The following is a 25,515-nucleotide window of genomic DNA, read 5'->3' on the forward strand; positions in this document are numbered from 1 at the left end:
TGACTCCCCTGTAGAGTCCCATTCCCCCTGCACCCAGAAACCCGCACAAAGCCCCTGTGCATCCAGATTCCCCCCTGGACCCAGACCCCCCACCAAGCTGCCCACACCCAGACTGCACCACACAGAACCCTGCTACTCTTGAGGGAATTCTACACCAAAAATTAAAATTCTGCAAAGTTCTGCATATTTTAAATATCAAAATAACAGAAACACAACAATATAATCACACCGTTTTCAATTATTTTGGTAATTTATTTCAAAATACTTGTCAGCAAATAATTGAAAACGGTGTGATTATATTGTGTTATTTTGACAAATAAAATATGCAGAATTTTGCAGAATTTTAAAATATTGTGTGCAGAATATTAATTTTTTTGGTGCAGAATATTTAAATTTTTGGCACAGAATTCCCTCAGGAGTAGCAAATGTATATGCCAGGGGTTGGCAACCTGTGGCAAGCGTGCCAAAGGCAGCACGCAAGCCGATTTTTAGTCTCGGCCGCTGGCCCCACTCAACGTGCTGCTGGTCTGAGTGAATGGAACCCCTGGCCGGCAGCAGGCTGAGCAGGGCCGGTGGCCAGGACCCTGGCTGGCAGGAGCCAGAGGACGGAACCTCAGACCGGTGGCAGGCTGAGCTGCTCAGCCCACCGCCAGTCTAGGGTTCTGTCCGCCGGCCCCACTCAGCCCGCTGACTGTCTGGAGTTCCAGCCGCCAGCCCCTTGCCAGCCAGGGTCTCGGCCGCCGGCCCCGCTCAACCCGCTGCTGGCCTGAGTGAACAGAACCCCTGGCCGGCAGCAGGCTGAGCGGAGCCAGCGGCCAGGAACCGGTGGAACCCCAGACCAGCAGCGGGTGAGCCACTACAGGTCTGGGGTTCTGTCTGCCACCCAGCTCAGCCCACTGACAGTCTGGGGTTCCGGCTGCCAGCCCCTTGCCAGCCGGGGTCCCAGCCATCTTTCCTGCTCAGCCTGCTACCAGCCTGGGATACCAGCCGCCGGCCCCGCTCACCTTGCTGCTGGTCTAGGGTTCCAGCCAACTGGCCCCCTGCCAGCCGGGGTTTGAGCCTCCGGCCCTGCTCAGCCCTCCTGCCGGCTTGGGGTACCAACAGCCAGCCCAGGGCTCTGCTCCTGGCCTGGACCCAGCGCTCTGCAGCCCTTATAAAAATTACACTACAATTAGCTTAAAAACTTGAAAACTTAAAAACTTTATATATTACAGTAATCATTTAAAAATGCATAATGTTAATAAATACATAGGTTTGATGAAGCAAAATAGTTGTACTTATGTGCCTGTGCTTAATTTGTGTTTTCGATGATCTACCTTCTAAAAAAATCTCGCATGTCTCGCACCCCCAGAAAGGGCATCTCGCGCGTGCACTCCAGGTTAAGAACCACGGCACTAAACTGATAAGATCTGCATTTTAATTTAATTTTAAATGAAGCTTCTTAAACAGTTTAAAAACCTGTGTTTACTTTACATACAACAATAGTTTAGTTATATAATATAGACTTGTAGAGAGAGACCTTCTAAAAACGTTAAAATGTATTCCCAGCACATGAAACCTTAAATTAGAGTGAATAAATGAAAATTTGGCAGACCACTTCTGAAAGGCTGCCGACCTCTGGTATATGCAGATGCCCATGTAGCTGCTCTGCAGATTTCTGATCTAGGGATAAGAAGGCGACAGACGAGGGAACGGATCATGCGTGTGGACTGTAGATGGGAGTGCTAAACTGTGAATTTGCTAACAGAGTTGGATACAGTTCAAGACCCATTTAGAGAGTCTTTGAGCTGAAATCGTTGTACCTTTTGATCTATCTGCAATGGAGAGGAAGAGTGGCAAAGATTTTCTGGAAGCGCTTGTCCTGTCCAAATAAAAGGCCAAGCATTGAGTGTATGGAGATGGCTTCCCTATTACCCTGGTGAGGCTTGGGATAAAAGATTGGAAGGTGAATGAGCTGGTTCATGGGAACTTCAGCTGTGGCTAAGTGTGTCTTTGTCAGGGAAGAACATGGTGATGGGGGGATCCACCATCAGGCCTGCTATCTCCCCTCTCCTTCTTGCTGAGGTAATGGTGATCAGGAATGCCGTCTTCATGGAGAGGTGAGTTAAAGAACAAGTGGCCATGGGTTCAAAGGGTGGGCTAGTCAGTCCCTTTTAACACTATACCGAAATCTCGTTGTGGGGTAGAAAGCTTAGGTTGGGAAAAGAGCTATGCTCTTAAGAAACCCCCCCACCCCTGCTCTCCTGCTGGTAATAGCTCATCTTAAGTGATCACTCTCCTTACAGTGTGTATGATAACACCCATTGTTTCATGTTCTGTGTGTATATAAATATCCTCACTGTATTTTCCACTGAATGCATCCGATGAAGTGAGCTGTAGCTCATGAAAGCTTATGCTCAAATAAATGTGTTAGTCTCTAAGGTGCCACAAGTACTCCTTTTCTTTTTGCGAATACAGACTAACACGCTGCTACTCTGAAACCTGTTTCATGTAAACAACTGGTTTGGGAGGTGCCCTTCCCTGACTGCTCATCATCCTGCTATGAGATGGAGCTGACGATACACCACAGATTAGGAGCACAGTTTTCTATATACACAAATACATAAATTCATAAGTATAGCTGGCATATATATCTCATAGTGATTACTTAGTTTAGAACATTACAAGCTTTCACAGGAGACCTTATTCAATATACATTTAGAGCAAAATAGCACAGTATGCAATCAATTGGTCTAACTGTTTATTTTGGGCATTTAACTATTCTGTTCTCTCCTTGGGGGTGTCTGGACACCAAACAACTCTCTCCTTCCTTCTTCTCTGCAACAGTCTCTACTCTCCCCAAGACAAATATACACAGCACTTTCCATTCCATAGTTCAAGCATTTTCCTGTCCCTTTTATCCTTACATAGGATACCACAGGGTTAGGGAAAAACAGTTGACTTGACCAGCGCAAGCAGGAATCTTGAAGTCAATAGAGCTTAAGCATTTAGCTGATCCTAAATTGCCAGGAGCACAGAACCACAGGTATTTTTCACCAGGGAATGAGATAGCAAACTTAGTCCTTAGCTATTTAGGTATGTTATTGAGTAATATTTTCAAAGACTGGAACCCCTTATTTATAGTTTGAGATTTTTATCTATCTAGTCATATAACATTGATTATGAAATTATTGCATAGCATGCCACCTCCTTCCAGAGAATGCTTTTTAAAAAGTTACTAGGAAATGTTGAGCAGCAAAAACAAAACAAAAAACCCCACCACATATAGCCATTCATCAATTCCTTCCTCCTTACCAGCATCCTGGATGTATGCTTTTTGTGGCTGCAGAATCATACTAGAACATAAGAACGGCCATATTGGGTCAGACCAAAGGTCCGTCTAGCCCAGTAGCCTGTCTTCTGACAGTGGCCAATGCCAGGTGCCCCAGAGGGAATGAACAGAACAAGTAATCATCCAGTGATCCATCCCCTGTTGCCCATTCCCAGCTTCTGGTAAATAGAGGCTAGGGACACCATCCCTGCTTACTCTAATGCAATACTTAGCCCTTTCTTTCCCCGTCTTTCAATAAATGCACACACAATTACATAAGGGTGGTCAGCCTGCACTACAACACTCATTTTAAGAGTTGTGTTGAAAATGCACACTCCATAAAATCTGCTTTGGGAACTATAGTTATTGTACATTAAGGGCCCAATGTTGTAAACACTTACGCATATGCTTAAACACAAGCAGTCCCACTGACTTCAACAAGCATACATTTATTGTCACACTGACAACTGACATATCAATTTAAGTATGATCTTAAAAAAATGATAGCATATTTTTGTGGGATCCAAGTCATTTAAAACACAGTTCATACATCATACTATTAATATAATGGGCATTGGTTTGGAGAAAGTTTTTGTAAAGCACTTTTCAATGATATATAATCATATAAATACACGGACTTTCAGGAGACAATTGAAGTTTTGGAAGTTTCTGCTCAATCCTGAGAAATTCTAAGACAAAACATAGTTTTTTAAAAGTTGTACCTTAGAGCCTTACACATTTGAACCAATACTTAGTCTCCACATCCTTAATTACAAAACAAATAAACATCACACTATTGACCTTAAAATGCACATTTACACTGCAATAAAAGACCCACGGTCTGACCATGGCTATTCTGGGTCACCTGACTTGGGCTCCTGGGGATCTGGCTGCGGGGCTAAAAATTGCAGTGTAGTCATTCGGGCTCAAGCCGGAGCCCGGACTTTGAAACCCTGTGACGGGGGTGGGTTTCAGAGCCCAGGCTCCAGCCCAAATGCCTCCATGGCCATTTTTAGCCCCACAGACTGAGCCCCGCAAACAGAGTCCATGTCAATGGACTCAGGAGACTCACTGCTGCAGAATTTTATTGCAATGTAGACATACTCTTGATATGATGAAGGCTAGACTTGCTGCACTCCCAACATTTTCAGAATGGGTAGGGAAGGAGGCTGTTTGCCCATTCATAAAGAATATATTTGTGACTTTTGAGATATTTTGCCAGTGAATCAAACTGACAAACAAGTTGAGTGGGAGAGTTAAACCTCACAGAAGGCTAACAGAACTCAGCAACAGGAAAGACTAGACTAGGAGGGGTGGAGGGGAAGGTTGTGCCTGCCTATGACTTTTACTCTTTTCTCTCAGGCCACCAAGTCTTTTCCCAAAGGCTACGTCCATAGCTCAATCATGACAATTTTATGCACTCTTACTAAGTAGCACTTACTTTTGATAATATAGGACTTGATAAAGTGCTCTATTTTAGATCTCAAAAGGAGAGTAATCTAAGGACCTGTTTCAATCAAACTATGAAGTCTCCTTTAAATTTACTGTTTTCACAGACTGTGTGGCTGTCTATTACATTAGCTTTTTATTAAATTTATCTGTAGATGTGCTGGTATGGATTTATGAGATACTTCTCTGTCAATCAAATGGGTCAAACAACTGCATTCCGGCTAATCTACAGAAAACACAACTTCACTCAACAAGAAGTACTACTGTTTCAGTTTCCTTATTTTCACAAAAGCTATTTCATTAAGATGGTGGCACAATTCATTCTGTAACCAATATTTCATTAAATAAGTATATCCACCTTTTTTAAGAACAAAAACTAGTGTTCACTGACTCCAAATTGATTCAGGGCAGGGAAGCTTTCGAAATACCAGCTGGGAGGACTAGTTAGTACCAACCTACATTACACTGAACATTTAAAGTGGAGGCAAGCTGGGAGAGCCATCACAGACTACATCCAGGAATCAGAAACTTAATTACAGCATGCTGGGATACATCCAAAAATAACCCATCTCAGCAGAAATCAGGCTTGATCAGACCATGAATCATTCAGGGTGATCCATTCAGTGACATATCATCAGGCCACCACTGTTCTGAAAATTTGCTCCCAGTGATCCCCAGTGCTGGTTCTATCAGGCATACATGCCTGGGACCCCCTGTGCTACTGCTACTACCAACCTATTTTAATCTGGGTGTTCTCCGTCTTACAAAAAAGTTTTCAATTACTCCAAACATCCCGAATTCTACTGGGGGTCAGAGCTCACCTAACTAAATGGCACGAAGGCAGCCATTGGCCTGTATAATCAAAGTCTTACTCAAGTAAACTGCTAGAGCTGCCTAAACATTTGGGAACCACTACTTACCACTTAACATTAAGTTGTGCAATGCCAACATCTGAACAAGATGATTCTCAATCCTGTGCCTCTACATATGTCACACACATAATTTAAAACGTAGCTTACGATTTCTTGGAAAACCAACATGTCCTCATTACAATAAAGGGAAAGCTACAATATTCCAGTTCCTTGGGAACTTCAGCCAACAGCTTTCCTTCAGGGAACCCCTTATAAGGATTTCAACAGTTTCAGCAGGGGGGCAGAATTACAATTATGAAAGGACCTGCTGGACAAAGTACAGAAGGAGAACAGTGGTTTGGCAGAAAGCTAAATCTCCCATTCTAAACCAGCAGCAAGGGCTGGATAGCAATAAGTGAAAGGATTGGCAATTCCTTGGAAGGGACATGAGAAGGGGAAGAGGGAAAGCAGGAGAAAAGACAGACAACAAGGTCCAAGCTAGGAGAGGTCAGGTGCAAGAACTCAAACTAACGCCTTGTCTACAGTATAAATGCTTCCTGGTATGGCTATACCCGGTATAGGTGCAATTTATGCCAACGAGAGGAGTTTTTCTGTTGGCACAGTAACACGAGCTCCCTGAACAACATTTGCTATGCTGACATAAGCACTCTTCTGCCAGCACAGCTGTGTCTATAGTGGGGGTTTTACCAACATAACTATGTCATGAGGGAGAGTGAGTTTTTTCACACCCCTGACCAGTAACAGCCATGCCAACAAACCTTGTAGTGTATACCTGGCCTGAGGCAGGTAACAAATAATCCCTGAATGAGAGGGGTCACACAGAGCAACTCAACAGGAAAAAAACTGCTCTTCACTAGAATCTAGAAGAGCCCCTTCAGAAGGGACAACTTCCAAAGAACATTGGATAACTTAATAGGGTCATAGATTCCCAGGCCAGAAGAGACCATTGTGATCATCTAGTCAGACCTCCTGAACAACAGAAGCCACAGAACCTCCCCAGAATCATTCCTAGGCAGCACAGTTTTAGAAAAACATCCAATCTTGATTTAAAAATTGCCAGTGATGGAGAATCCACCACAAATCTTTGTAAGTTGTTCCAATGGTTAATTACCTTCGCATTCAAAAATGTATACCTTATTTCCAGTCTGAATTTGTCAAGCTTCAACTTCCAGCCACTGGATCACATTATACCTTTCTCTGCTAGATTGAGGAGCCCATTATTAAATATTAGTTCTCCATTTAGGCACTTACAGACTGTAATCAAGTCATCCCTTAATCTTCTCTTTGTTCAGCTAAATAGATTGAGCTCCTTGAGCCTCCTGCTATAAGACATGTTTCTAATCCTTCAATGATTCTCATGGCTCTTCTCTGAACCCTCTCCAATTTATCACCATCCTTCTTGAATTGTGGGCACTAGAACTGGACACAGTATTCCAGCAGTGGCTGTACCAGTGTCAATTACAGAGGTAAAATAACCTCTCTACTCCTACTCGAGATTCCCCTGTAGATGCATCCTAGGATTGTATTAGCTCTTTTGGCCACAGTGTCACACTGGGAGAATAATCATGTTCAGCTGATTATACTCCATGACCCCCGATATTTTTCAGAGTCACTGCTTCCCAGGATAGTCTCACCCATCCTGGAAGTACTCCTTGTTCCTAGATGTATACATTTTGCGATATTAAAATGCACAGTGTTTGCTTGCACCTAGTTTACTAAAAGCGGCAAAGAGTCCTGTGGAACCTTATAGACTAACAGATATACTGGAGCATAAGCTGTCATGCATCTGACGAAGTGGGTATTCACCCACGAAAGCTTATCCTCCAATATGTCTGTTAGTCTATAAGGTGCCATAGGACTCTTTGCCACTTTTACAGATCCAGACTAACACGGCCACCCCTCTGATACTAGTTTACTAAGTGATCCAAATCACTCTGAATCAGTGACTCGTCCTCTTCATTATTTACCACACCCCCAATCTGTGTCATCTGCAAACTTTATCAGTGATAAGTTTATGTTTTCTTCCAGGTCTTTGATAAAAATTTTAAATTGTGGAGGGCCAAGAACTGATCCCTGCAGAACCCTACTGGAAATACGCCTGCTCAATAACTATTCCCTATTTATTATTATATTTTCAGACCTATCATTCAGCCAGCGTTTAATCCATTTAATGTGTCATATTAATATTATATTGTACTTGTTTTTTTAATCAAAATGTCATGTGGTAACAAGTCAAACGCCTTACAGAAGTCTGTGTGTATATTACATCAACCTTATTGTCTTTATCAACCAAACTTGTAATTGCATCAAAAACATAAATGAAGTTAGTTTGACAGGATCTATTTTCCATAAACCCATCTTGATTTTCATTAATTACATTACCCCTCCTTTAATTCTTCATTAATAGCTGATACAGAGTTATCAATCTGAGAAAAGGCGAAGGTAATTTTGTTTAATTATATGAAATTCTCTTCCCACTCTCAAACCCTTCCTGCTTTTAATCCCCAACAAAACATTTCTGGAAGAGAAAAATGATTACATAAGTGCAATAACAAAAGTCAGCTTCAAACAAAGAAAAAAATGTTCTTAAAACTGTGAAGAATGTATGTACACAGACAAAACCTGTCATTAGTACGATCACTGTGTCTATTATATACCACATTATTAAGCCTATGTGCTCGTTACTGTGATTTGGCAATTTATTTAAATCCATACTTGAAGTTGAAGTAAATCTGTAGCTAGACAAGAAGGAGAATAAAAAAAGATATATTTCCATCTTGTGTTGATCTAACAGATAAGCAGAAGTATGGTTGTCTGAAGAGACCATCCCTTGGTAGGTGAGATTTATGGACTAAAATACCTTATAGAAACTCTCAGTAGAAACCCCATGAAGGGTTAGAACTTGTAGCTACACAGCTGCAGAGGGAAAGATACAATTTGGTAACAGGTGAGGCACCACCACACTGAATATTTGATTAGTGTGGCAACATAATTATGCTAAAGTTTAAATGTGCAACAGTTGCTACTACCTTGTGGAGTTGTAGGGTCCCCCTATACTACGGAACATAAGAATTGTCATTTGGATCAGACCCAACATCCACCTAATCTAGAAACCTGTTTCTGGCAGTGGCCAGCATCATATGTCTCAATGCAAAAATCCAACAGTAGGCAGATATGATATAATCTGCCCCCATGAAAGTCTCATCCTAATCCTTGTTAGAGATTCGTTTAAGGTTTTTATCCCTTCCAAAATTCTTTGTTTGTATTAACTGTTATAATTCTAGATATTCTTGTTAACCATACCAATACAAGAATATGCCATATTGTGGGATCCAGTCGTTATGTGATAGTGTTCAAAGCGGTTTTGTCTTGCCGATCTATGTTTTAACTATGTTCTGGAATCAAAACAAAACCCCGTAAAAGTGGGTCCCACAGCATGCCAGAATTTAGAATACATAAGGCTTTAGTATACATTTCTCTACTGACTTAAGAATTTACAGTTCATTAAGTAAAAATGCTACAGTAAGAATAGTCCTAATTATACTTAGGCTTTTTCTATACAGTGCATTATTTTGCATCAATGGGGTGTTAAATTCTAGTGTGTTGCACACTAAGTGGCCTGTGTGAACCCTGCTAGTGTACACTAAAAGTTCCATAGTGTGCGCTAATGTAGTCACTTTTCACACTTTTAGCGCTCACCAGCAGGGTCTACCCAGGCCAGTTAGTGTGCAACACACTAAAATTTACAACCCCTAGTGTGAACTAATGCACCATGTAGATAAGCACAAAGTCACATAATGCAATAACAGAAGCTCTCTGGCAGGAACATGAGTAGATCAAAGATATGGAAGGATCTTGGAGTGCGGAGAAGAACTGAAAGGTACGGTCTTAAGGTGCCAGTTTGTAACGGCTCAAATCACACCTCCTTTACTTTATTTTGGTGAACACTTATACGAGTAGTCCCACTGAACTCTGCGAAACAACTTGAAATAAGAGTAGTACAATCTAACACTAAATATTTTGAGGTAAACAAGTATATCACAATCACAAGTGAACAACCAGCAAAAACAAATGGGGTGGGGATGAGCTAAGGTGTATATTCACGTTATTGAATCTGGATGTTTTAATATGCCCTGAGTGAAACTGAAAATGGTTTAGAAACATTCAGATTTTCCCAGTTTGCCAAGGATTTCCAGTGGACCAAGTTGTACACTTTAGTACCAAAGCAAGGAGCCTACTAACCTATTAAAAGGGAAGAACATCTGAGCTATTAGGCCTAAATTATACCTACTATGATGATGTGATTCATGCGTGTGCACATGAACACCATGCCATCACTCTAAACTTTGAAGCAGGCACAAATAGAAAGACACAAAAATCTTGCATGTGCGTGCTTAAGAAAGCAAGATCCCAGGTGTCTTGTTCTGCTTTAAACCTGGCCTATTCACAAAAATAGAACAGGTACATAATGTGCATACTTGCAAAGAAATGTAGAGCCATGGCCTGGTCATTGTAGGTTGCCCAATAAAAAGAAAGCACATGTTCATAATACTGTAGCACTCAGTTCTTCAGGGTCAGAAGAAAGCTTACAAAAATATATGTAATATTCTTAAGCCCCTTCGTTTTCAGTTTAAACTGATTTTTACCTGAAAAATTCCCAGGTTTTATAAAAAGTATTACTCACTTTTTTCCAGTTTTCACCCAACTTTTGTATCATCGATAATGATAAAAAAGATCAGGATCAATACATAAAAAATAACTTATTTTATTAGGAAGATACAATACATTGCATGAGATAGATGTATTACGATAATACATTCATCTGTGTGTATATGCCAAACTGCCTGTTGAAGTAAGGCTATGTATTAGTCTATAAGATATAACACAATAAACAAACAGGCACACACACAAGCTCTGAAGTGCGTACAGATCTGAATGTACCGATGAATCTCACGCCCACCACATACACATTTCGAGCTGTTAGCAGACAGTGGTTAAGGCTACAATTTAGTCATGGGTATTTTTAGGAAAAGTCATGGATGGGTCAGGGGCAACAAACAAAAATTCGCAGCCCCGTGACCTGTTCATGGCTTGTACTATATACCCCTAACTAAATCTTCAGGTGCATACTGCTGGGGAGGGCATCTGTTGGGGCCACTACTGCTGGGGGCCACCCGGGGAAGCAGCTACTCTGTCCGCCCGGGGACTAGTGCCAGAGCCTGCTGCCAGCGACTGCACTGCCCGCCCAGGGACTGCTGCTCAGGTGATCCCAGAGGCCAGCCACACCGGCTGCTGCTTGGGCAGTCCCTGGGGGCCCCAGCCCCCACAGAGCTCACTGAGGTTGTGGAAAGTCACAGAATCTGTGATTTCCGTGACCTCTGTGACAAACATGGAGCCCTAATAATGGTTTATAGATTTAACATACTAAAATGGGAAGAAAACAAAAATCTGTATCAGAATACGTTTCAGAACACAAGGAAGTGTTCGAAAGTTTTAAAAATACAAAAACAAGACAAAAGCATGAAGTTGAGTGTATGTGCTGCAAATGGTGTGGCCCAAGTATTAAAAATAAATATTTATAGGCTAATAGTTCTAAGTCTACAACAGTGAACTGTTTATTCAAATGAAAAGATTTATTTGGGAATTAGAGATATATTGTTGTCTTAAACTCAGAGGTAACGTTGGGTTTTGAGTTCTGTTTTAGTTCCACAGTGTGACAGGGTCAGGCCAGATGGCTACAGGAGAGTAATAGAAGGCAGATATATTAGTCCCAAGTTAAGTAGGTCCCTTTTCCCTGGGTAAGGTAACAGGGAAGGTTCCAGAACAATCAGGAACCTTCTGGAGACAATTAGGACAGACAGGCTGATTAGAACACCTGCAGCCAATCACGAAGCTGCTAGAATCAATTAAGGCAGGCTAATCATGGCACCTGGGTTTAAAAAGGAGCTCACTTCAGTTTGTGGTGCGTGTGTAAGGAGCTGGGAGCAAGAGGCACTAGAAGCTGAGAGTGAGAACGCATACTGTTGAAGGACTGAGGAGTACAAGCATTATCAGACACCAGGGGAGGAAGGTCCTATGGCGAGGATAAAGAAGATGTTGGGAGGAGGCCATGGGGAAGTAGCCCAGGGAGTTGTAGTTGTCGCACAGCTGTTCCAGGAGGCACTCTAGACAGCTGCATTCCACAGGGCCCTGGGCTGGAACCTGGAGTAGAGGGCGGGCCAGGGTTCCCCCCAAACCTCCCAACTCCTGGTCAGACACAGGAGGAGTTGACCTGGACTGTGGGTTCATGAAAACGGCCAAACTGAGGGCCGTTGTGAAGCTCCAAGGCGAGCAAATCCACCAATAAGCGCAAGACCCACCAAGGTAGAGGAGGAACTTTGTCACAACTGGTGTCAGGAGTAGGATCTGGTGTGCACAGCATGGCGGAAAACAGAGGGTGTTGCGGGGTGGGGAGGGAGAGGGTTTTTTTTTTTTTTCTCACCACAATGGAGGACGCAGTGCGGGCACTGATACAAGCCATGGCTGCCCAGCAGGAGGCTACCTGTGTCCAGGCAGCCGCCCAACAGGAGGGAGTGCGGCTGCAGCAAGAGACTAATCGCCTGCTGATGGACCAGGCTGCTCAAGACCGGGCTATGTTGCGGGAACTGGTAAACCAGGTAAAGGCCCTTACAGAGCTGAACCGCGGCCATGATGGGACACAGATCATGCATGCCAGCAACTGGCTGCAGAAAATGACGCAGGAGGATGATGCAGAGGCATACCTCCTGGCGTTTGAGAGGACAGCCCTGCGGGAGGCTTGGCTCAGAGAACAGTGATCTGGCATCCTCGCTCCATTCCTGCGTGGGGAGGCCCAGAAGGCCTACTTTGATTTGCCTGAAGAGGCTGCGGCAGACTACCCCCAGCTGAAAGCAGAGATCCTGGCGAGATCTGGGGTAATGACCGCAGTGCGGGGCCAGCAATATCATGAGTGGAGGTACCAGGAAAACAAAACCCCGCGGTCCAAATTATATGACCTCATCCATCTCACACGAAAGTGGTTACAAACTGAGTCCCGGAGTCTGGAGGAGATACTAGAGGTTCTTGTCATCGACCGGTACATGAGAGAACTACCACCAGAACTTCGCACCTGGGTAAGCCAGACTGAACCCTCCACCTACGATGAGGTTGTCGCGCTGGTAGAAAGGCGAAGGACGGCGAGGGAGCTGACCCGACCAGTTAAGGAAGAAGCACCCCGGATTAAACTAGCACCATCAAGCCCTAGAGCTCGGGTGACTGGGCCACCAGGAGAGCCCAGGTGGAAAAAGAGAGGGGCTGAAGGCCCACTAGAAGCCACCAAGAGTCGGAGCACTGAGGGGGAAGAGGATCATGATGTTAGAATGCTCAAACCAAGAGACCGGGGAATGCCTAGGGCTCCATACAGATGTTACGCCTGTGGGAAGTGGACACATAGCTGCACAGTGTCCCAATGCTGAGGAGCCTATGCAGTGTAACCTGGGGAACTCGGCAGACCCATGCTCCCTAATCCACCTTGTGGGGATCTCACTAACTCCATATATGTACACCAGACCAGAGAAGCTAAATGGGTTAGAGATCACAGCACTGGTTGATTCGTGGAGTGCTATCATGCTTGTCTCGGGGAAGCTCGTGAAGCGTAGTCAGCTGCTGTGGGCTAAGCAGACAGGGATAACATGCGTCCATGGGACAGTTGGTTATTACCCCACCATCCCAGTAAAAATCGAGATTCAGGGGAACACTACTGAGGTAGCAGCACGTGTAGTCCCTAAACTCCCATTCCCGGTGCTCATAGGGAGGGACTTCCCAGGGTTTGAAGACTTACTCCCGGTAGGGGAATTGTGGAAAGGGGGAAGCCCTGAAAGTAGTGAGGCATCCACAGTAGACTGTCAACCCCCTACCTCCTCTGAAATATCCCCAGATTTATTCTCCACTCCCAGACAGCGTAGAAAGACGAAAAGGGAAAGAAGGGCAGCTAAGGCCTTGGGAACCTGAATACTGGCCCAAAGCCAGAGGGTCGCTCTCATAGGTAGGCAGACCAGAGCAGTTGAAAAGGAGGCCATTCAGGAGGCAGAAGCACCCGAGTCTGACCCACACCCTAACACCTCTGAACCAGGAGAGGCAACAGAGACTGGCCCCCTAGATCTCGGGCAGATTAGCCCCGGGAGAGGAAATTTTGGATGGGACCAGGCTGAAGACCCAAGGTACGACAACATTAGGAAGGAGGTAACCGAAATAGATGGGGTCCCCATGGAAGGCAAAACCCAGGACCAGGACACTACTTCATAATGAAGAAGAATCTCTTATACTGGGTTGCACCAGTATAGGGGCAGAAGGAACAGGAGATCCTAGTACCTCAAAAACACCAGAATGCTGTATTAAGTCTGGCCCAGTCATCTTTTTGTGGGGGCATTTGGGGGTAGAGAAGACCCTGGCACGGGTCCTGCGACAATTCTTCTGGCCAGGAGTACATGAAGAAGTGTGGAGGTACTGTGAGTCCTGCCGGAGTGTCAGTTGCACAGTCCGCGTCCCCACTTGAGGGCACCTTTAGTACCCCTTCCCATCACAGAGGTCCCCTTCGAGCGAATAGCCATGGACCTAGTGGGACCCCTGGAGAAAAGACAGTCCAGGGCCACCAATATATACTTGTCATTCTGAATTATGCTACTCACTACCCAGAAGCCGTCCCCCTGTGGAACACGGCAACTAAAACGATAGCTAGAGAGTTGGTGGGAATCTTTGTCCGAGTGGGGCTACCAAAGGAGATATTAACAGACCAAGGTACCCCATTTATGTCAAAGCTAATGAAGGACCTCTGTACGCTGCTCCATATACATACCCTGAGAACTTCAGTCTATCATCCGCAGACCGATGGGCTCGTAGAAAGGTTTAACCGAACCCTCAAGGCAATGATAAGGAAAGTGGTAAGTCGGGACAGGAAGCATTGGGACACCCTACTACCCTACCTTATGTTTGCAATCCGGGAGGTACCTCAGGTCTCAACTGGGTTTTCCCCCTTTGAATTATTATACAGACGCCATCCCCGTGGCATTCTATATATCACAAAAGAAATCTGGGAAGAGGAACCCAAAGAGGGGAGAAATATAATTGACCATGTGTTGCAGATGCGAGAACAGATAGCCTGGGTCACCTCTGTTGTACAGGAACATTTGGAAAAGGCGCAGGAGGCCCAGCGAACCCATTACAATCGCCAGGCAAAAGTCCGACAGTTCCAACCAGGTTATCGGGGGATGGTGTTGGTACCCATGGCAGAAAGCAAGCTTTTGGCCCAATGGCAGGGGCCTTATGAGGTGGTTGAACCCGTGGGGGAAGTAACCTACAAGGTGCGGCAGCCAGGACGTTGGAAACAAGAACAAATTTATCACATTAACCTCTTAAAGCCTTGGTACCAACGAGAGGCGTGTGTAGTGGCCCAAGAGACCCCGAGCCAGGGAAATAACATGCAGGAGCAGATCAGGATACCCACTGATCTGACATCAAACCAGAAGAAGGAGGTAACTGAGATGATCAAACAATACCAGGATGTGTTTTCAACCAAACCAGGACGGACCACCAAAGCATATCACCACATTATCACAGACCCTGGGGCAAAGGTAACTTTATGGCCCTTTCGGGTCCCAGCGGCAAAAATGGAGCAGATCAAGGCAGAGGTAAAAAGGATGTTGGAGCTGGGAGTCATCGAAGAGTCCCACAGTCAGTGGTTAAACCTGATTGTGTTGGTGCCCAAACCTGATGGCACCACTAGGTTTTGTAATGACTTTCGCCGGCTGAATGAGATATCCAAATTCAATGCATACCCCATATCAATGAGTTAGTTGACCACCTGGGCAATGCCTGATTTTTGACCACCCTTGATTTAACAAAGGGATACTGGCAGATTCCCCTTGCCAAAGATGCGAAAGAAAAGACGGCATTCTCTACCAGAGAGGGTCTGTTTCAATACACTGTTCTTCCTTTTGGACTGCATGGGGCACCTGCCAGCATCTTATGGACAAGCTCCTATGGCCCCATACCAGTTATGCAGCGGCATACCTGGATGATGTGATTATTCACACCCCCGACTGGGAAACCCACTTAGAAAAGGTGGACGCGGTTCTGGACACGCTAAGACAGGCTGGCCTCACAGCCAACCCCAGCCAAGTGTGCTATAGGGCTAGCTGAAGCTAAACACCTTGGCTACATTGTAGAAAGGGGCATGGTCAAGCCCCAACTAAACAAACTAGAGGCTATCCAAAATTGGCCCCGGCCGAATCAGAAAAAGCAAGTCTGGGCATTCCTGGGTGTGGTGCGGTACTACCGACGATTTATTCCCCATTTTGCTACCAGAACGAGTCCCCTGACAGACCTGATAAAAGCCCAGGGTCCAGACATGTTGAAGTGGACAGATGCCGCAGAGAAAGCAAGCATTCATGGATCTACGGAGAGCCCTGTGCAGTAACCCCGTGCTTATAGCCCCAGACTTCAACAAAAAATTCATTTTACAAACAGATGCGTCTGAAGTAGGACTGGGAGATGTCCTATCGTAGATGGTCGGAGATGAAGAACACCCAGTCCTCTACCTCAGCAGGAAACTCCTCCCGAGAGAGCAGAAGTATGCCATGGTTGAAAGAGAGAGTGCCTAGCTGTGAAATGGGCCATGGAAACACTACGTTATTACCTTCTGGGACGACGGTTTACCCTTGTGACCGATCATGCACCCCTCCAGTGGATGCAGCGAAATAAAGAGAACAACGCAAGGGTGACCAGATGGTTCCTGTCCCTACAACCTTTCCAATTCACCATACAAAACCGGGCTGGAAACCACCATGGCAATGCAGATGGCCTGTCACGAGTACACTACCTGACGTCCCAAGTTGGCCAACCCCGTAGTGTTGAGCAGAGGGGGGCGATATGTGACAGGGTCGGGCCAGATGGCTACAGGAGAGTAATAGAAGGCAGATATATTAGTCCCAAGTTAAGTAGGTCCCTTTTCCCTGGGTAAGGTAACAGGGAAGGTTCCAGAACAATCAGGAACCTTCTGGAGACAATTAGGACAGACAGGCTGATTAGAACACCTGCAGCCAATCAAGAAGCTGCTAGAATCAAATAAGGCAGGCTAATCATGGCACCTGGGTTTAAAAAGGAGCTCACTTCAGTTTGTGGTGTGCATGTAAGAAGCTGGGAGCAAGAGGCGCTAGGAACTGAGAGTGAGAACGTGGACTGTTGGAGGACGGAGGTGTACAAGCATTACCAGACACCAGGGGAGGAAGGTCCTATGGTGAGGATAAAGAAGATGTTGGGAGGAGGCCATGGGGAAGTAGCCCAGGGAGTTGTAGTTGTCGCACAGCTGTTCCAGGAGGCACTCTAAACAGCTGCATTCCACAGGGCCCTGGGCTGGAACCCGGAGTAGAGGGTGGGCCTGGGTTCCCCCCAAACCTCCCAACTCCTGGTCAGACACAGGAGGAGTTGACCTGGACTGTGGGTTCATGAAAACGGCCAAACTGAGGGCCGTTGTGAAGCTCCAAGGCGAGCAAATCCACCAATAAGCGCAAGACCCACCAAGGTAGAGGAGGAACTTTGTCACAGCAGCAAAAGACATTGATGAAAGGAATTCAAAGCATTAATCTATGAATACTTTTTCCTTGTCTTTCTGGCCACCAAAATAAACCCCGATATTTATCCAGAAAAATTATTAATAGTTTTTTGCACTGATTTTCACCTAGTTTTTTTTTATTTTTGTTGTAGTAATAAACACTGATAAATTCCAAGGGCGAATAAATAAATAAAATAAAAACTGAAAACGAAGAGTCCTAAATATTCTTAAGACAACTTTTTAAGGACTTTCAGCTTGACCCTGCCATTTTGAAAGCCAGCAGCACCACCTCTGTCCCACCCCGCCAATTTCATACAGTAGAAATTCTCTCTAAACAAATTAAGCTGCATTTGAGATAAATGACATACACTTCAAGGCAGCCACATTTTAAAGAGGGCCTTCATATTTACACTAAATGAAATGTTAGCCAGAATTCCAGACAGTAGACCACCTGCTTGCATCTTGCTTAAAGGTCAGTTTAATGTTAAAACATCATTTAGCTATTTAGGCAAAACTGTATCAGACTGAAAGATATTTTAAATAATTTAGTTTTCTACTTTTTAAACCAACTGTAAAGCCGTATGAAAAAACTCACCTCACTCTGTCATTAGGCTCCCAAACTAATGGTATGCCAAAGGGATGTTCCTCAATTCACAGATATGGCTGTGGTTGTGATGAGCAGGAGGATATGAAATACCAGTTTTAATCAAAGTTTAGTTTCAAAGGCAGTGCTAACTGCAGTAAACTGGGGAAACTTTTGACAACCACCATCCTCTCCCCATGTTCTTTCTTCCCTTCCTCCTCCAAGCTAGTGACATATTTCAAAGACTAACCTTCCAAGTGGTTTGTGGTTCCCTTTGGAACCCATCAAGGCTGCTTCTAAATTGGTGTCAGAATGATTACTATAGTCTATTACAAAGTATTCCTTTCCATCCAACCATTGCAAAAGGTTAAGCACACTGCCTTGACTGGGAACAAAGGCTTCAAGCACTGATCCACCATATGTTGCATACCAAACAAAGGAAAGAGTGAAAACAATTGACATCATTATGCCCTTGAACAACATTTGAGATTGGCATTTGTGTGTGTGTGTGTGTATATATATTATATATATTTGGGATGGGGGCGGGAGGAATTGGAAGAGCACTTTCATCATCACTTTCAACAACTGAGTAAACAACAGGATGGGCTGCATACAGCAGCTACTGTATCTCACTGATGAATGCTTGCTGTCTGTCAGACTTTCTCTGTGAAATACTTGCAGTAAGAAAGACACTATCATGGATGCCAGATAACCGTGACAATTGTATCCCTGGCAACAAACAAGTAAACTCAATTTTCCCAGTAAGACTGAAGATTCCTTTACATCCCACAAAGCCATGGAAGTTACCTTCCAATGTACTGTGCAGATTTACTTTATAAAAAGTTACATTCAGTTAGGATCCACATTTTCTGTAATAAGGACCTTTCTTCTTCTTCTTATGTGGCATTTCCATTACTGGGGATGGGGAGCATTTTGCAACCATGGTAGCTCATTCTGTACAATCCTCTGCTAATCTCTTTGTGGATGAATAACCTTTTGATCCATCCAGGATACCGCACTGTCCATCCAAAATCTACTTTTTCTGCCTTAGGTCTTCTGCCATTAAATTTCCCTTTTAGTGCCCATAAGCATGCATTGCCTGCAAAACCTCTTAATATTTCTTTTCATAAGATCTCTGACTAGTGTTTGCTGAGTTCCAATAATCTCCAATAGTTTTTCATAGTTACTTGTTCTATCCATGATATTTTCAGAATTATTCTACAATACCATGATTTAAACGATTGTCAGGACTTTTAGAAAACCCAGTCTGAATACAGTTTTTTCATGGGTTTTTTGTTTGTTTGTTTTATACAAATGATGGACAGCTCAGGAAGAGAGAAGGAAAAGATTAAAACATTCTTTGGGAGCAGTGGAAGGCGAACCATTTTAGCAGTGTGCTGTTAATCAGAGAATGAAACAGGCCAGTCTAGTTTTCACTATTAAAACTGAGTGAAGTTGCAATAAAATAAAATTAAAAAGCATAAATGTTTTAAAAATAAATTTCAGTTTTACTAATCTAAGCTTTTAAACAGACGTAAGGTCAACATTGGTTGTAATGCTAGTTATCACAGACATGTATATATTTCTAAGTGAACTATTTCGCTCACCCCAGGTACATTTTTCATGCTATAAGAATGATTATAGATACACAATTCTAGCACAAACACAGATGCAGACCTCAGAAAATGAATTACAAATAAATATTACTGAAAACAAGGCAAGCCATGCAAGTAGCTTCTGTTTAGGAAAGTGTGGTCTGAACTATTCTAGCCAAAATGGCTAGCAAGGACAACATCATGTTCCATTTCCTTTGCCTGCCTCTGAAATCAGATTTAAACTGTTATGCTTGACTAATCAGCTAAAACTACCCTGACTCTATTTCTGTGAAAATTTAGTGTTCAGGAAAGTGAGAGATTAGGTTTGACTGAAGCCAACACACTTAGTGTGCAGGTGCTCTGCAAATACACTACTGAGATGTCACACCCTGTACTACAACTGTGCTTGGCCACAAACTGACGCCGTCAATAATGTTGAATTGTGATGATTTTGCATTGTGAGCAAAGTGAGAGTTAGAAGGAGACCAAACTCAGAAGTTTCCTGAGGTGAAAAAGTCGGTACATCACCCAACAGCATACCATCAACCTCTAGCCTTAGGGTGCCTAGGTGACTTAGAAGCACAAGTCCCACTGTCAGTCAATAGAATTTATCCTCTAACGTCATTTGACCCTCATATCAGTTGTATTGCTATAACTCTACTGGTATAGTTAAAGTGGTACAACACCAACCCCTCCTTTGAGTGCAGATGCAGTAACATTGGTATAAGGGGGCTTATATCAGTACAGCTTATTCTTGTATGGCATGGGGAATGAGCTATACTGGTATAAGCACTTTTATAATGATATAACTGCCTCCATACTAGGGCTTTTACCAATATAACTATTTTGATAAAAATCCCCACCCCCTAAACAACATAATTATATTGGTGAAAGTTTTAAGTGTAGACCAGGCTTCAGGCGCTTTTGAAAATCCCACTCTAACAGCATAGACCATAACAATGTCAATAATGGTTTCTTCATCCATAAAAACGAAGACAATATTCACTACACAGAATTGTCATAAGCATTATTTAACATTTGGGAAGTGTTTTGAAGAAAAAGAAGAAATGCAAGGTATTTCCATATTCCTGGTTTATGTGCCATAAAATTTGGAGAGAATTTCACATGAATTAATGTACAACATCATTTAAGTGTAACGTGCAATACGGACTGTTTCCTGCTTGATATGCAAAACCAAACAAAAGCTTACGTATACTGCACAACATTTATTTTATGCAGTGTTGTTGTAGACATGTTGATTCCAGGATATTAGAGAGCTCTGTGTAAGCTTGAAAGTTTGTTTCTCTCACCAACTGAAGTTGGTCCAATAAAACATATTACCTCATCCATCTTGTCTCTCTAACGTTTATTTCAGTCAAAAATGAGAGAGAAAATAAAATTGATTTATTCCTTAAATGTGTGGCAATTTTGATTAAGTAACTAATGGATGCAGGTGCTGATTCTATTCTTTCCTTCTTAAGGGAAACATTCACTTGCATTATTTCTAGACAAAGACCACAGTTTAAGATGTCAAGGATCCTGATGAACAACACACCACAATTACCAAAAAATATTTCTAGTGCACAAGAGTCATAAAACTTGTATCAAAGTACACTTGCCTTCACTGTAGCAGATAAAATTTGTCATTGTAGAGGAAAAACGCTAGGCATATGATAAAGAAGCCAACACTGAACTGCTTTAGGCTAACTGCAAAGTGGCACCTTTTGCAAAACTGTTCAAAAGAGTTTAAGAGCTCTTCATGATGTAGAAATCTTGGGCTTTAAATATTTGTATAAAATAGTCCCGGTGAGCATTCACCTGCTGTCAGGGAACTCTAGAATTCAACTCTTTCCATGAATTACTTAACACACTCTCCAGCCCACCTCTTCAACTCATAAAATTCTTATGAGTAGAAGGTAATTCTTGCTCCTTTAGCCCCTCTAGAAAGTATGGGCTCTTGTTCCTCAAGACCAGTTTCAAATATGGGCAGGTATTTTGTTGAGGAGTCTCATGAAACCACAGTGACAATGAAATGTAGGCATTTAGTCTGTACCCGGGTTGGAAACTGGACAAGGTACCAGAGCTAACATCTCTATTGTAGTGAAAGAATCATAGGGACTTTAGGCTCCTTTGAGCAGAGACCATGTCTTCTTATGTTTGGAAAGCATCTAACATTGTGGATGTACTGCAATACAAATATATGCAATAACTGCCACAAGTGGCGAGAACACCGGTTTTCAGTCCCACCCAAGAGACAGCATGAAGACCCTTTTAGCACCAGGCCAAGGCATGAATAAGTACGGACTCTGAGGGGGAAGTATGCTGTTCCAGCTACTCAATCATCATCTCCACTTCCTGCAACACCTGGATTTTCCCTACCGGTCTCCCTGCAAGAACTAACCAGGCACAAATTTGGATCAATCACCCTTATGAGATCAGACAAGATCACAGAAATAGGTGGTAAGGCTGCAGGCAAAATATACACTTCTCCAATAATAACAATGGAGTAGTCAGACTCAGAGGGTTTGTCTCCACTTACTGGGGGATCGATGCGTGGCGATCGATCCACCGGGGGTCGATTCAGCAGGTCTAAATCGACCGCCGATCGCTCTTCCGTTGACTCCAATACTCCACCGGAACGAGAAGCATAAAGTAAGTTGATGGGAGAGTTTCTCCCGTTGACCCAGCGTGGTGTGGACACCGCAATAAGTCGCCCTAAGGTACGTCAACTCCAGCTACATTATTCACGTAGCTGGAGTTGCGTAACTTAGGTCAACTTAGTCCCGTAGTGTAGACCTGCCCAGAGAAATGTATATTTTACCTACAGTCTTACCATCTCGATCTGTGCTCTTGTTAGATGACCAATTGATCCAAAATTGGGCCTGGTTAGCAGGGATGGCATGTATCTTAAATTTGTATTTCCTGGTTTTCAGGGAGGTTAAATCATATTACCTTCAGGGCCCACCCAAGATCCCAGCTTAGATGGGCAGGGAAAGTGGCTTAGACGCCCCGCAGAGGGGCAAGACCCCCCAACAGATGTCAGCACACAAATGGGAGGGGAGAATATGGGACTGATGGGGTCCCCCACTCCACCTGCTATCCATCCCCATGTCCCGCACAGTTTCCCACATGCTTCTCCCACTCCCCCATTCCCATCCCCTCCCCGGACCTGAGGGACCCCCCACTGCTACCACCCATCCCCATAATCCCCCCCCACCCCTCCCAGCAAGCATTCACATCTGTAATTTTTCTTTTGGAAAACAGTTTGAGCACCTTCTGAATTATCTGCCATACTCAAACTACACAAGCACAAAATAAAGTCACCCTTGACAGAGGCAGATATTAGCAAAATCTGCATCTTTCATTTTCAGAATTCTGCTAAGGGTAGGTTTCAAACTTACAATGCCTGGGAGTAGGTCAGGTTTGCTGGCCAAAGCATATCCCTACAAGCCACTAAGCTCACATGGAAGCTAGCTGGCTGAAAACTCATCTTGGCTAGTGTCTGGTCTACATCCCAGCTTGTAACCAGTCCTTTGGGAATGACTCCTTTAGCATGCCAGACCTCAAGGATCCACAAGGTTCCCCAGACGCAGGCCCATGGCCTTCATGACTTGCAAACTGGGTCTTTGGGCACCAGCAATCCTTCTCCATGGCTTCCTGAAGCGAGTCCAGCCAAGCCAGACGGCGAGGGAAGGCTTAGATTTTACTCATTCAGGACACAATGCTCTCAGTAGGTATTTGCATTGACACCAGGCAACCTTTTCAAAAGAAGGTAACAATTTATTAGTCACCTGACATAGAGAATCTGAAAATCCTTCATTTAGCATAGAGAAGCCAAGGATAAGATGGAGTTCAGACTGGCAAAGATCATGGCTCCCTTCAGCCATGATACTGTAGCTATCATCTTTCCTTCCTCTCCCTGTTTCTTTGTGCCAATCCCAGGTCAGAGCCCTGTGTCTCTGAGGGTATATCTACACTGCCATTAAACACTCGCTGGCCCATGTCAGCTGACTCTGGATCACAGGGTTCGGGCTGTGGGGCTGTAAAACTGCAATATAGACATTCAAGCCTGGGTTCTAGGGGTATGTCTACACAGCAACTAGACAACCGTGGTTGGCCATGCCAGACTTGGGCTTGCGTGGCTCGGGCTGCAGGGATGTTTCATTGCTGTGTAGACTTCCAAATTCTGGCTGGAGCCTGGGCTCTAGAACCCTACCTGCTGCATCAATGCAGCGTTTATGTAGATTTGCCCTGAAGCATGCATAAGGACGGAGGAGGGGGTGCAGGGACACATGAGGATGGGGGGCTGGCTGAGTCGGAGTGGAAGGGTGGCTGAGTGGGGATGCAGGGACACATGGGGACAGGGACAGATGTGCATGACTGAATGAGAGAAGCTAGAGGTCAGCCATGGTCTGCATGGGGGAAGCTCCCTAACAATCCCTCCCCTTCCAAAAAAAACCTCCTGTTCCATACTTCTCCTAATCACACCCAACAACCCTCCAGGTTTGCTCCCAGACTCCTTCCCAGCAATTACTTCCCTCTCCCTCAGCTCCTCTGTTACCCCTGACTTCCCCAAGCCTTTGCACTGCTTCTGAGGGGTGCGGGAAAAACATGTCTGTATTGTAATTTAAATGAATTATTACTCAAATTTCTGAACTAATATGCCTAGTAAGGAATCCATTTGTCAAAAAACATTTCCTGAATAATTTTTGTCGTCTGTGTTGTTACAGACATGCTGACTGGTATTTTGAAATAAATTACCAAAATAATTGAAACTGGCATGATTACATTGTGTTATTTTGGCAAATAAAATATGCAGAATTTTGCAGAATTTTAAAATATTGTGCACAGATTGTTTAATGTTTTGGCACAGAATTCCCGCAGGAGTAACTGTAGCAATAACAAGAGGAAATCTCCTAATACATCAAAACACAAAAAAGATATTTCATCCATTAGTCTTTGATGATACAATTATTTCTTATATTGAAATAATGTACACTCCATGTGCCTATACATGAGTTTATTGTACACATTTTACATCTCACTACTACAATATTCAGTGCTGACAAAGATTTCTTGTTTTCTTGTCTAGTTTTACACACAGAAAAGATATATAATGGGACCTGTACTCAGCATATGGCAACATACGAGTGCTATGTTCACTTTAACTTTTGCCCTGCTCAGAAAAGTTATTGGCAACTTGCTTTCATATACTTTTTCTCCCATCCCTTCTCACTGTCACAGGATACTTACTTAGCATTACTGCTTATCTGTAATCCTACTCCAAAAATTAAAGAAAAACAAAAAAACCAAACATGACCCACAACAAATAAGAGCTTTACAATTTTACATGTTTTCAATAAAATTTTAGTTGGGAGTATTTCCTACACTTATTCTCCAGATCAGGAAATGTGCTTACATTTGGTGAATGAATGAGTCTTCAGCTGCATTGAAATAAAACTGAATAGGGCAATCACAGACACAGAAGAAATTGTAATTTTGGCCTCTTGAAGCAACTGCATTTATAAAATTGATTTTTCCCTTAAAATGCCAAGTGAATTCTTGCTTCCAATAACAAATAAAAGATTCTACCTCCCACCCACCCTAACCTCCTTAGTTTTTCTACAAGATCTGTGTACCCTGTTCTGTGGAGATAAGACAAAAAGAACTAGTTCTCTCCATACTCGTCCTTTAGGTACTCAAACATTTAAGTACTTTTTTTGTTTTTAATAAACACACACGCACACAAATGCAGTGCAGAGTCTTAACATTACATTTCTTGAGGGGTGAGAGTAGGCAGGGATAATTACTACTGGAAGCATGTCACTACAGACGGTGGGGAAAAAAATCTTAGATATGCTGAAATTGAAGGTTCCACTGCTTCTAGTGATTTTTGGGGGTCTGCACCAAGCTGTTTAAAGCAGGAAGAATAGCCACAGGCCCACCCCTTCTCACCAATGAACCAATGGCTTCAAGTGTTAACAGTCAGCAAGTCTTTAAAGAAAAAATCCTCTACATTCAATATATGCAGGAAAGTAAGACTGGCAACATAGATACTTTTAAAACATGAAAAGAAATATCTAGTGCTCATGTTCGACAGT

At 43.6% G+C, this 25,515-nt stretch overlaps 1 protein-coding gene across 3 annotated transcripts in view; it reads right to left on the reverse strand.

Annotated features, from left to right (window-relative positions):
• The window catches only part of AGPAT3 (1-acylglycerol-3-phosphate O-acyltransferase 3), a 140,487-nt gene that overhangs the window by 106,270 nt on the left and 8,702 nt on the right, over positions 1-25,515 (reverse strand). Inside the window, exon 1 of one of the 3 annotated variants that reach the window (XM_043538162.1) lies at positions 22,816-22,944. The exons of the other annotated variants lie outside the window; for them this stretch is intronic. The gene's annotated coding sequence lies outside the window, so the exon portion shown is untranslated. Of the gene's footprint in view, positions 1-22,815; positions 22,945-25,515 lie in introns of those variants that run through there. 3 annotated transcript variants of the gene reach the window in all.

This window comes from Chelonia mydas, chromosome 1, assembly GCF_015237465.2.
Source record: "Chelonia mydas isolate rCheMyd1 chromosome 1, rCheMyd1.pri.v2, whole genome shotgun sequence".
Taxonomy (NCBI): domain Eukaryota; kingdom Metazoa; phylum Chordata; order Testudines; family Cheloniidae; genus Chelonia; species Chelonia mydas.